Here is a 13,623-nt window from a genome sequence, read left to right on the forward strand (position 1 = left end):
TTCCAAACCTGAGGGTTAACCCACCAGAAAATGAGTATTTTGCAACTTGAAGAAAAGGTGGAGCTAGTGTTCTGGGAAAATGGCCGGATTGATGTATTTTGAGGAAATTCCCTCATAGTGTTAGTCTGTGGTAGTACATGCAAATTATTTGTGACGTCAAATGGATTGAATTAGGGCAATTTGTTGACAAATTCCAAATGCTGTTTTATCAACATTTTCTCATGTTTCTAAAACATATTCTATATAGCCAACTTAAAATTATACGCGTTTGTATTTGTTTACTCGTGCATATCTCATTGGAATAATTGGAAACCTAAAACATTGTAGGTAAACATTGTGAATATGAATAAGATTTAAATGTTGAAAGTATGGTTTACCTACAATGTTTCAGATCAGTGTTAAGGTGAAGATATGTAAAAGCCAGGAACGCACGCTTGTTGCTAGGTACCGACGCGCTTGTTTACATTGAGAAAAAATGGAATTCGAAGTGAAAATTCAAACGCACAAATGGGAGTTTTCGGACATTTTCCTTCGGTCATCTGCACATTAGCAGAAAATTTGAAGTTTTGTTAGTAAACGATTAAAGTTTCGCGTGTGTTTTTTGCAGTGGTGTGTGATTAAAGTGCATTTGAAAAAGTGCACTGAAAATGAGAAGAAGAAAAATAAGTGTTTCGAAAAGAAACCCCAATGGAAGAGAGGTGATAATTTCGCACAAAATAAGAGCTACAGATATAATTCCGTCAAAAATTCGGGTTGATTGTATAGGGAAATGTATTGAAAAACGTATTTTTACATTTGCTCATGTCAGAAACATGGTTAGGCAGGGCAGAGGGGTGTGTGCGGCGTAGGAGCTTGTTGTGGCTCGCTTGTATAATGTCCTTAAACACTTACTTTTCCATACCTAACAAGAAATCGGTAGTGGTCCACAAGTTCAATTCATTCTCTCTTAAGACTTTGTTGTAGAACACCTAATTAAAAAAAATCGTTAGAATCAGTGTAGGAAGTGATAACAAGTAGTTGCAGTTTGAGCAGTTCACCATTCTCAGATTCGTACGAGTCAAAATTACCATCGAGTTGTAGTACACAGCAGGGCAGTGGTCTGGCAAAGGAGCTCGAACGACTACCAGTTGCTTTCCATTTAACATTGGTATTGAGATATTCACTGAAACCGAAGACTGCATATATTAAGAAGACTAATCTCTTTCCTTCGCCCATACAAACGAGAAGCGAGAGAGGTTACAGCGCCTCTATTGGAAGAAGGTAGGAAGCTTAATGTAAACATGTACATTAGGCTGTTCCAAAAAAAATCGATGTTCGAAAAGTCATGGTGCTTAACCCTATATTGAAAGATAAGAACATTTTAAGCACTTTTGTAGAACAAATCAAGTTTCTAAAAAATCATCTATAGGTTCCGCAAATGCGATTTATGAAAAATGAGCAATATTGTCGTATATAAGTGGTTTTCGCAACCCAATTATTTTTAATATATTTTTTCATTTTTCTGTGGACCATTTAAAAAAAAAATTACAAAAAGTCCTTATATTAATTATAGAACCTCTTAATCAAGGCGAAAAAAATATTTTTTTGGTTAATTTTGAAGAAAATCCACACAAAACGAATGTCAATATTTTTTTTTCAATGAACCAAAGGCATGTTTTGGAAAGTACTGTTCATTGCAAAAATTTTCGTGAACAAATGTTGTGAAAATTCGGTCGAGGGGCTGAGATATAGCATTTTTAATAAATGCTTTCAAACCATGAAACTGCTACATTTTTTGAATTGTTCAATATCTCAAACGTAACTTGACCAGTGTAGGTATATTGGGTGTGAAAAAGAATTTTTCTCAATCTTACAAAGCATTTTCATATGTGGCATCTACCATCTTATTCTAAGGTAGTTATTTTGAGAGATTTATGGGATTGTGCATCCACAACTTTTTCGAATAAGAAGTGATAACACCAATGATGCTATAACCTATGTAACATTCACGATTGATTAGATTTATTTATTAATGTGAATGTATGCTAAGTCTTGTAATAAAACAGTCAAAATGAATCCATTTCATATGTTATCGAATAAATATGGCATGATTCAAGTTTTAGAAGTTATTTTGACTCTGCGTATTTTGGGTGATAGAAACGGACTTCTATCAGTGTCATTTTTAGAGCTATCTCGTAGAATTCTCCACATAAAGCTACTGTTCTTTCAGTACGATCATTACTGTCATTTAAGTTTGAACGGGAAAATACAGGAAAACGAAAATAGCAGTTTATTTCCTCACCTATTTTTGCCTAGAAAATTAGCTTATATAGTATTAGTACTACTGATCGAATTTAGTGAAGATTTAGCAAACGCAGTAGAGAAAATTGAATTATCTCGTTGTAAATTTTTGTACCATTTTCAGTTTAACTTTAAGATTTCCGAACAAACTTTGACATGCCTGAAACGATTCATTGTAGTCCATGCTGATTGATCTGTGTTAAAGATAAATCCAGTTATACCGAGATATTGGAATATATTTTGGGCAACTTAATCTGGTAGCGTACAGAGATTCGAGCTGTTTTACTTTGATCAAGAATTTCCCAGTACTTTTCTTTACAATCAATTTTATCATGGATGTCTGATTAAGCTAAATATTTTGAACCCACGATACCAGATTATGTTATCCAAACTTTACTCCAATATTTCGATACAACTTGTCTTTAACACCGATCAATCGGCACGGACTATCAAGAATCGTTTTAAGCATGTCAAAGTTTGCTCGGAAATATTGAGCATGCTCGCAAAATATTTCATTAATTATCAAACTGTACGATTATTAGCTTATTTGAAGAATTCAACAAAGATGGCTCAAAGAATGGTATTGATACAAACGAGTTATTACTAACTATCGCCAAAAACAGAAATAGCCAAAATAAATCTTCTAAAGCTTCAATCAGGCCGTATGTATTCGATAACATATGAAATGGATTCATTTTGACTGTTTTATTACAAGACTTAGCATACATTCACATTAATAAATAAATCTAATCAATCGTGAATGTTACATAGGTTATAGCATTATTGGTGTTATCACTTCTTATTCGAAAAAGTTGTTGATCATGCACAATCCCATAAATCTCTCAATAACTACCTTAGAATAAGATGGTAGATTCCACATATGAAAATGCTTTGTAAGATTGAAATAAATCCTTCCCGATCAGAACGACATAACAGAAAGCTATCAAATTTATATCTCATGTTGATATTTATTACTCACTGTGTTATCTTTGTGATATCCCAATCAGCAGGGCAAGCAAACATATATCAAGTTTATATCTTCTGGTGATATCATTGGACTGCTAATATGATTTAATGTACGCATATAACGATGATGTTATAATAAGTTATACATATGTTCTTCCACAATTATCTTTGAACGCTAACGGTACACTGTAAACCGGGTAAATGACTGGAAGGTGAAGTATATTTTTCAATATTTAGAGCCATAGTACTCAAGGGAGAGCAAGGTGTTGAAGGGAGGAAGTTTAGAAAAGCATGGAAGGATCATATATGCAAGCTTAGAGCTCACCGGCGACTTAACCTTTTGTCTGCTACCGCAGGAGTCAGGGTCTTTTGGTATTAGAAATGCGAATCACCGACTCGGTTCCGACAGCATGAAGTAACAAGTTACTTTACGCTTGTCCGGACATGCCGTAGACTCAGGTGATTCGCATTTCTAATGCCAAAAGACCCTGACTCCTACGGTAACAAAATATAACAAATATAATAACAAAACCTCTTGAAATTTCAAGTAAGCAAACCTCGAAACTTTGGTATTTGTTTCTTTCGGGATCATAAATAACATTTGTCGCATTCTCCGTTAAATAATGTATGTAAATTATCCGCTCAATGTTACCATATCGCATCGACATTATTACTAAAAATCGTGTAAATCATGTTAACGTACAAGAAAAGCACCGAAGCGCACTATTCGGAATCTAAAAATAGCCCCACTTTCCTAATCTGCAAAGATACTATAAAGCTATCCAATCTATCGTAATATAGGCAGCTGTAGTAGTGAGTAAAACTGCATGAAAACAAAGCGTATGGTACAAGGAAAACAAACAGTCCTTAGGCTTTGGCAAAGTTCAATGTGTGCGTTCTGGAAACAAGATGCATCTATAATCGTTTTGCCCTTGACGGATGCGAGGAATACAGTTAACTCTCTCTATGTCGATTTTCTCTATGTCGATATTTTTCTCTATCTCGATTATTTCGTAGGTCCCTTCAGAATGCACGTATAAAAACTCCTCTATGTCGATATTTTCTCTATCTCGATATCTCCCTATCTCGATGTACCTAGCTTTATATTTGCCTGTATTATTCTCTCTCTATGTCGATGTGTTTTTTTTTCTCTCAGGACATCACAAAGCATATACATAATGAAATGAAAATTGGCGATCAGGGCGCTAAGTTCTATATCAATATTCTGCATGTAGGGGCAGTAAAGTCATGATTTGGGGTAAAGTTTCGACGTTTTCTAGAAATTATGTATTTTTGGGTTCAAAATTTTGAGTTTAACGTGCTATAAAAATATTCAAAATGCAGCCATCCGTAGCACGGAAAACATACTTTCGTGGTCAAAACAATTGCCTCAAAGAAAATCATTGTGTTCTATATGTCGATCTCTCCCTATGTCGATGGTCCCTTCAATATCGACATAGAGAGAGTTAACTGTATTATGCTAACATTAAACATCAGTCAACAGCAACGTCGTTGGTTCATGCAGAAAATATCCACATAAAACTCAGAATAACCCAGGTTCAAATCGCTATAATCCACAAATAACCATCAGCGTGTCATATATTCGAAATAACGATCAGCCAGCATGTATGCAATCATTTGACCAAACTATAAAAAGTTTTTGTTACATGAAGCTTTTTGCTGCCAAACGAAAACGCCTTAATGTATGCTATATTTTTCTTCTCTATTCTATTTTTAGACCTGCACGCTAAATTTGTTGATACTATACAATAGGTAATACAAGCTATATTGGCCGTGGGAGAACCTAACAAAATTTGTTATAATTCTGATAGAAGCCTATCACAGGTTGTCATATTTTTGACCCACGAGAAGAATTTCTGTTATGTTTTGTGTTATTTTACCAACTAACGAGACCAGAGTTATTATACAACTTGTTATCATAACAAAGTAACACAGTATGTGATAATTTTATTATTTCTTTCTGATCAGGCTCACAGAGGACCCGATCAGAAGGACATAACTGATTTATAACACCTGGAGTTATTTATTTCAAAAATATTTTGAAACAGAACCTGTTATAAATGCGGCTGGTTAGATGTTAAAATAACAAAAAATAAAACAAAAACCTGGCTAATGATAACAAAATTGTAACAAAATTTGATATGATTTTATCAAAGTTAAAACTAAATGAGATATAATTTTTTTTCAAAAGTATATGCGTCCTCTGTGAGCCTGATCAGAAAGAAATAATAAAATTATCACATACTGTGTTACTTTGTTATGATAACAAGTTGTATAATAACTCTGGTCTCGTTAGTTGGTAAAATAACACAAAACATAACAGAAATTCTTCTCGTGGGTCAAAAATATGACAACCTGTGATAGGCTTCTATCAGAATTATAACAAATTTTGTTAGGTTCTCCCACGGCCAATATAGCTTGTATTACCTATTGTATAGTATCAACAAATTTAGCGTGCAGGTCTAAAAATAGAATAGAGAAGAAAAATATAGCATACATTAAGGCGTTTTCGTTTGGCAGCAAAAAGCTTCATGTAACAAAAACTTTTTATAGTTTGGTCAAATGATTGCATACATGCTGGCTGATCGTTATTTCGAATATATGACACGCTGATGGTTATTTGTGGATTATAGCGATTTGAACCTGGGTTATTCTGAGTTTTATGTGGATATTTTCTGCATGAACCAACGACGTTGCTGTTGACTGATGTTTAATGTTAGCATAATACAGTTAACTCTCTCTATGTCGATATTGAAGGGACCATCGACATAGGGAGAGATCGACATATAGAACACAATGATTTTCTTTGAGGCAATTGTTTTGACCACGAAAGTATGTTTTCCGTGCTACGGATGGCTGCATTTTGAATATTTTTATAGCACGTTAAACTCAAAATTTTGAACCCAAAAATACATAATTTCTAGAAAACGTCGAAACTTTACCCCAAATAATGACTTTACTGCCCCTACATGCAGAATATTGATATAGAACTTAGCGCCCTGATCGCCAATTTTCATTTCATTATGTACATATATGCTTTGTGATGTCCTGAGAGAAAAAAAAACACATCGACATAGAGAGAGAATAATACAGGCAAATATAAAGCTAGGTACATCGAGATAGGGAGATATCGAGATAGAGAAAATATCGACATAGAGGAGTTTTTATACGTGCATTCTGAAGGGACCTACGAAATAATCGAGATAGAGAAAAATATCGACATAGAGAAAATCGACATAGAGAGAGTTAACTGTATTCCTCGCATCCGTCAAGGGCAAAACGATTATAGATGCATCTTGTTTCCAGAACGCACACATTGAACTTTGCCAAAGCCTAAGGACTGTTTGTTTTCCTTGTACCATACGCTTTGTTTTCATGCAGTTTTACTCACTACTACAGCTGCCTATATTACGATAGATTGGATAGCTTTATAGTATCTTTGCAGATTAGGAAAGTGGGGCTATTTTTAGATTCCGAATAGTGCGCTTCGGTGCTTTTCTTGTACGTTAACATGATTTACACGATTTTTAGTAATAATGTCGATGCGATATGGTAACATTGAGCGGATAATTTACATACATTATTTAACGGAGAATGCGACAAATGTTATTTATGATCCCGAAAGAAACAAATACCAAAGTTTCGAGGTTTGCTTACTTGAAATTTCAAGAGGTTTTGTTATTATATTTGTTATATTTTGTTACCGTAGGAGTCAGGGTCTTTTGGCATTAGAAATGCGAATCACCTGAGTCTACTGCATGTCCGGACAAGCGTAAAGTAACTTGTTACTTCATGCTGTCGGAACCGAGTCGGTTCCAACAGCATGAAGTAACAAGTTACTTTACGCTTGTCCGGACATGCCGTAGACTCAGGTGATTCGCATTTCTAATACCAAAAGACCCTGACTTCTACAGTAGCAGACAAAAGGTTAAGTCGCCGGTGAGCTCTAAGCTTGCATATATGATCCTTCCACGCTTTTCTAAACTTCCTCCCTTCAACACCTTGCTTTCCCTTGAGTACTATGGCTCTAAATATTGAAAAATATACTTCACCTTCCAGTCATTTACCCGGTTTACAGTGTACCGTTAGCGTTCAAAGATAATTGTGGAAGAACATATGTATAACTTATTATAACATCATCGTTATATGCGTACATTAAATCATATTAGCAGTCCAATGATATCACCAGAAGATATAAACTTGATATATGTTTGCTTGCCCTGCTGATTGGGATATCACAAAGATAACACAGTGAGTAATAAATATCAACATGAGATATAAATTTGATAGCTTTCTGTTATGTCGTTCTGATCGGGAACAGTCGTGTGGATTTTTGGTGGAACTTAATTTTACATTTATATTCATGCTCCAAATATGTGCATGAAAATAAACTTAAAATTACAAAATATTTTTTTCTGTGTATTTCATTTCGAAAATTTTCTTAAAAAAGTTCGATAAGAGCCACCTGTATCCTTCTAGTTCATTTTGTTCTCGTTCGAGACATCACAATATCGGGCCATAAAATTGCCTGCATATATGCAATTTACGCAACATTTCAAGTGTTATCTCTCATTTAGATTGACATATTTTGTTGATCAAAGTTGCCCAAAAGCAACGAATGAAAATATACAACAAAGTAATTTTATTTTTATAGTAAAACACAATAAAATACCCAATTATTTGAACATTTTCTATCCCTGATTACCAGTACTTGTTTTAAAAACGCAAACAGTTACATCTGCTTGAAGTGAAGATAGTTATTCGAAAAACTTTGGAAATAGTTATCAATGTTCCCCGTTTTACGGTATGCAGAAGCCATAATGTTACTAAATGCTGTTTAAGAACAAGCAGACAAATACATAAATTGTGTGTACTTCGAGCTCTTCTCTATGCAGAAAGTTTTTCCAGCCGTTACGCCGAAGCTTCGCAGACAATTTGTGAAACTGAATTCTGATGAGTCAGATAAGAAATATTCCTCTTAGTTTAGTGGCGGAAATGCACAACACAATACGAATGAGCCTTTTTGAGCAATGCAATTTCGATGCCAGTTACCAGCATGGCCTCATGACACTCCAGTTACTAACCGAAGGCAGTTGCTCGTATGAAATAATAATCGAGACGTTTCATCAGTTGGCTAAAACTTGTATTGCTAAAAGACAACCTCATCAGGCGAAACTAGTGATAGCTCAAGCGATTAGTTGGGCATGGCATATTTTAGGACCAACGAGTGTTCAATACACAGCAGCATTAGAAGATTACGCATATTATCTGCTCATGATGAATGCTTACAAAGACTGCGTTAAGGTACAATCGGAAGTGAAGAATATTTACTATGATCTGTATGGACATCTAGGCATGCAGCCCGAATTGACGCAAGAAAATCTGGCATTCAGGCTTTATCTGGAGGGGTTTGAATATTCCGAATTTAGTCCTATCGATCAGTGCCTGCAGTATGTTTGGGATGTTAGCAGCGTTAGACGGACACAGTTGGAGCGATCCGACGATCGACAAATGGTGGCAGCCAGAAGACTTCAGGTATTGCAGAAGGCTGAGAGTGCTCAGGAAGGAACCGTGGTCGATTATGTCCTGAAAGACGAACTAGAGTACGTGCAACCACGGATAATGATGGATGACATTAAGCGTTTGTTTTTGTTTACTTATTGGAATTGTAATGCAATAGGTAAATCAACACTTGCTATCATTGAGAAGTTATTTTCAATATTGTTTCACTAAATTATATATTGTTATATGGCATTGTTGCAAATTAATAGATCTCATTCATATAGTCAAAATAAACAAATTCAGAAATTTACAAAAATGGATTTGATCATTTTCCAGTGCCGCCTCGATTTTACTCTACCCTGCTTGAAAATTTCCGAAATTGTCTCTTATTGATCATAGGCGGATTCAGTCCGATGCCAGGGGGTGGGGGGTAATATATCTTTTTTCGATTTTCTTTTCATTGTTAGAGGATCATGTACCATTCTCTCGTGCGCACCGATACCGAATAACCCCACAGATGCTGAACGTAAACAGTATTTGTGACGAGATTCAGTATCGGCGCGCTAGTAGAAAGATATCTCACTTCTTATTACATACCAAAAGGTGTTACGAGAATGGGGTAGATATCCATTGAAGGAGTGCTAAGGAGGCACCAGTTAGACACAAAAAAGCCAAACAGTTCACACGACACATGTGAACGTTCAAAGCAACTGACTTGTCCCAAGTGATGTGCCGGGAAGTAAATACAGAAGCTCAGGTTTGCTGACAAGAAAGTGAAAACGAACTCTTGTCGTTTTGCTAGGAATCCAAACGCCTGACATTATGCAATTTGGGTCTAATCGAGTTTCCTGCTTACAAGGGACATTATAATTATGTATAGTTTTGTGGGAAAGCTACAGTATATCTTTGCAAAATACCAAATATTCAGAACGATTCGGTCAAAGACCACGAAATTGATATAGATATCTACTGTTTGAAGGAGTTAATACTCCTTCAAACAGTAGAATAATTGTGGATATAAATATACAACTTTTACTCCCATTGAACGGGGTTTAAACCATTTGGTAATACAAATAACACGGTGCTACAGTGATCTTGTACTTTTCAAGTGACCTCGTATAGGTTATAGATCTTATCAAATGCAGCACATAATAATATATGAACAATGTTGCATATCCTTAAAAATGCGTTTTTGCCAAAAAGCAATTTTTGAAGACGTTGGGCACTAAAACATTTTCCTCGAGTGTGCTATATTATGTTCTATCGTTACAAATACTATGCTGTTTTGGAACAATAATATGAAAACAACCATTATTTTGCGATTTTTTTTACGAATATTATGAAAATTGCTCAGCATTGAATAAGAAGAATTAATAGAGAACATTTAATTCCGCATCTAACGAACTATTTATCTTCAAAGTCTGTTGAAAAATGGAAGAGTTATTATTGTTACAAATTGGAAAGTAGCTCGCACGGATTCTTAAGAGGTCAAGGGCGAATGACCCATCGAAGTGAAAGCCCCAATTAACTACAATACAGTTCTTAAGGGGTTTATGAACAATTGTCGCGCATTTTAGGATTTAAGAATGATATCTTCCGTTTTTTTTTCGAACTTTAACTTCAAAGTTCACACACATGCTTTTGACTGTATACATAATCGAGCAAAAAAATTTAAATATATGATATATGATAAAAAAAATGATGAAGCCATCCCCTTTACATGCGAGCAAGTTTTTAATTTGGTGAAAAATAAAAGCTGCCATTTTTCAACAGATCTTGATGATAACTAGAGTAATTGAATGCGGATCTAAATTCTCTCTGAATTTTTATCAAAACAAAGGCGCTTTTTAATTTTCGAGTCTAGTCTACACATACACAGCCAATACAGGTAGGGATCCTGGAAAATTGTAGACGTTCATCTACAATTTTGCTTGTCAATATTAATGTTTATGGCACATGTTTATGGTATGTGACACAGTCATTAATGCGGCCAGGCCAACTGTGCAGCGTACAAAATGAAGATGATTCAAAATTAAACGGCAATAAAATTATTCATTTAATGAAGAATTTAATCAACGCATTATTTTGAACTTTGAATAAGAAAGAAACGTGGACTACCGTATAGACAATTTCAATTTGATAGGGGTTTGATAAATCGTTGAGAGTGACTTGGCTAAAAGGGTTAATGTCACTCTTGTGGTCCTAAGTTCCTGGGATGGGCCAGAGGTATTTGTTCTGTCCTTGCCAATAACCACTTTTTCTCTAATTTGTGTATTTTTGTTGCACTATTTTTTCGAATACATACAGAATACAAATTCGATCGTCGAGATTTAATAAATTTTGCAGAGAGCTGAAAAATCTGCTGAAAAAATCGACTGTTCGCGACGAAGGCATGGCTTACTCCTATTAAAAGTAATTGAATATTTCTGCAATAAAAGTAGTCTTTTGAAAATCGGTAAAATTAAAAGGTTCACGAAAAAAGGGAAAATTGCCATTCGCTAGGTAGATTTCTCAGGCAGAGCCTTCAATAGGAAGCACCTTAGTGACTCAATCAAACACGGAAAGTCATAAATAGAGGCGACGCGTGCCCGTTTAAATCAGTTGTTGCTCTTATCCCATACGAGCAACATCATTTCCGGACGATACAATAAGCGCAAGCGGTTTTCGGAAACGTTAGCATTTGCACACACTCGCATCTAAGTGACTAAATCATATACGGTTAGTTTATAAAAGGAAACGACACGTGCACGGCGTTGCCAATGTTCCAGATTTTTCCCAACTGAACAGACATTTGTTCAAGCCAGACATTTCGCCAGATTTTTCAAATTTTGCAGATTTGTTTCAGATATTCTGAATTTCACGTCACACTATGGTTACTATGTTCGCAGATTTTTCTGTAATGTCATAGATTTTTTTTACAATTTTGCATCACTAATTCTTTTTCAGAGATGACAGATTTTTGCCATTTTGATGAAAACATCATAGATTGTCCCAGATTTTTGGGAATATTGTGATTTTTCACAGATTTTTTCAAAATTTATCACAGATTTTTTTCATCATCACTGCGAAATAAAAAAAATGTAACGATACGGTAACATATCTAAATGATTTCAAATGCTTCTGAAAAATACTGCAATAATGAAGTATGGGAATTATCAGATATACGAGTAAAACAATTTGGTGTTTCGACAGCAAGGTAATGGATATATTTTTTTGATAGTAGAAAATAACGATTAAAACCTGGAAATCGTTGATTTCGGGAAATATTTCTAAGTGGGCCTGAGGTACTGGGTATTTACGCTTGATTGGCGAAAAATATGGAAACTTTACATAGTCATTCTGAATATACACATTTTTAAAAATTTGTGTCATATTGGCTACTACGGACACAATAGGGTAGGGAAAGAATTCCGCCAAATTGCATAACCTTGGGCGATATTTTGTTATCACTACATTGTGATGTACTGACAGAAAACAAAATTTATTGGTTGAGAAGCGTCTCACTCTGCTCTTATCCTTTGTCCATCTTTAACAACGCTACATGTTCATCTTACCCACCCCAGGTGTCCATCTTTTCCATACAACTTTTGAAATGATGATCTTTCTGTTTGAAATTTTATTAGTGTAAGTTCGTATATTGATGCAACAATCACGGATTACGTGCAATTGGCGAGCAATGTAGCCATGAATGAGTCGAATTTGCTACCTAACCATAAGGCGTCCGTGCTAGGCACCATTCCCCTACCAGTGGCTCTCGTGGTGAATGTTCTGGAAGAAATGATATATGTGCCGGAGCTAGCTGCTGTACAGCGTGAAGTACTATCGAATCTATTCAACATAGGTAAGATTCTCAGATATGACCAACATGCTTGGGAAAAGTTGGTGAAAAATTTCTTGTGACTGGAGAAATCTACCAAAAACTTCGTTTGGGAGTTAGTGGAGAAATTGTGCTTCCGAATCATATCGTCGTCAGCAAGGCTTGGTGATTGTCACTTAATAGGATTCAATAGTAATCTGGAGTTGGGAACGATTCTCGCGGAAACTGGATGGTATGCATAAGCCATAATGTTACTGAATATTGTTAAAGTACAAGTAGAAGGAAGGCAAATACATAAATTGCGCGTAATTCGAGCTCTTTTCGATGCAGAAAGTGTCTACGCCGTTATTTCAAAGCTTCGTAGACAATTTGTGAAATTGATTATCTGATAAGTCAGATAAGAAATATTCTTCTTAGTTTACTGACGGAAATGCATAACACAATATGCATGAGCCTTTTTGAGCAATGCGATTTCGATAGCAGTTACCAGCATTGCCTCACGACACTCCAGTTACTAACCAAAGGCAGTTGCTCGTATGACATGATAATTGAGACGTTTCGTCAGTTGGCTAAAACTTGTATTGCTAAGACAACCTCATCAGGCAAAACTAGTGATAACTCAAGCGGTTAGTTGGGTATGGTATATATTTGAAGCAATGAGTTCTCCATATGCAGCAGCATAAGATTACGCATATTACTTGAAGGAGTATACGATGTTTAAGAGGCACCAGTTAGACACAAAAAAATCCGAACATGTGAACGTTCAAAGCAATTGACTTATTCCGAGTGATGTGCCGGGAAGCAAACACAGAAGCTCAGGTTTGCTGACGAGAAAGGGAAAACGAGCTCTTGTCGCCTGGCATTATGCAATTTTTGGTCCTATTGAGATGCTGACATCCATGGGTTAAGTTTCATGCTTACTAGGAACATCATAATTATGTCCAGTATTGTGGGAAAACTGCAGTATATCTTTGTAAAACACCAAATATCCATAATGATTGGGTGAAAGATCGCGAAATTGATATAGATACCTACTG

This window comes from Topomyia yanbarensis, chromosome 3 (assembly GCF_030247195.1).
Source record: "Topomyia yanbarensis strain Yona2022 chromosome 3, ASM3024719v1, whole genome shotgun sequence".
Lineage (NCBI taxonomy): Eukaryota > Metazoa > Arthropoda > Insecta > Diptera > Culicidae > Topomyia > Topomyia yanbarensis.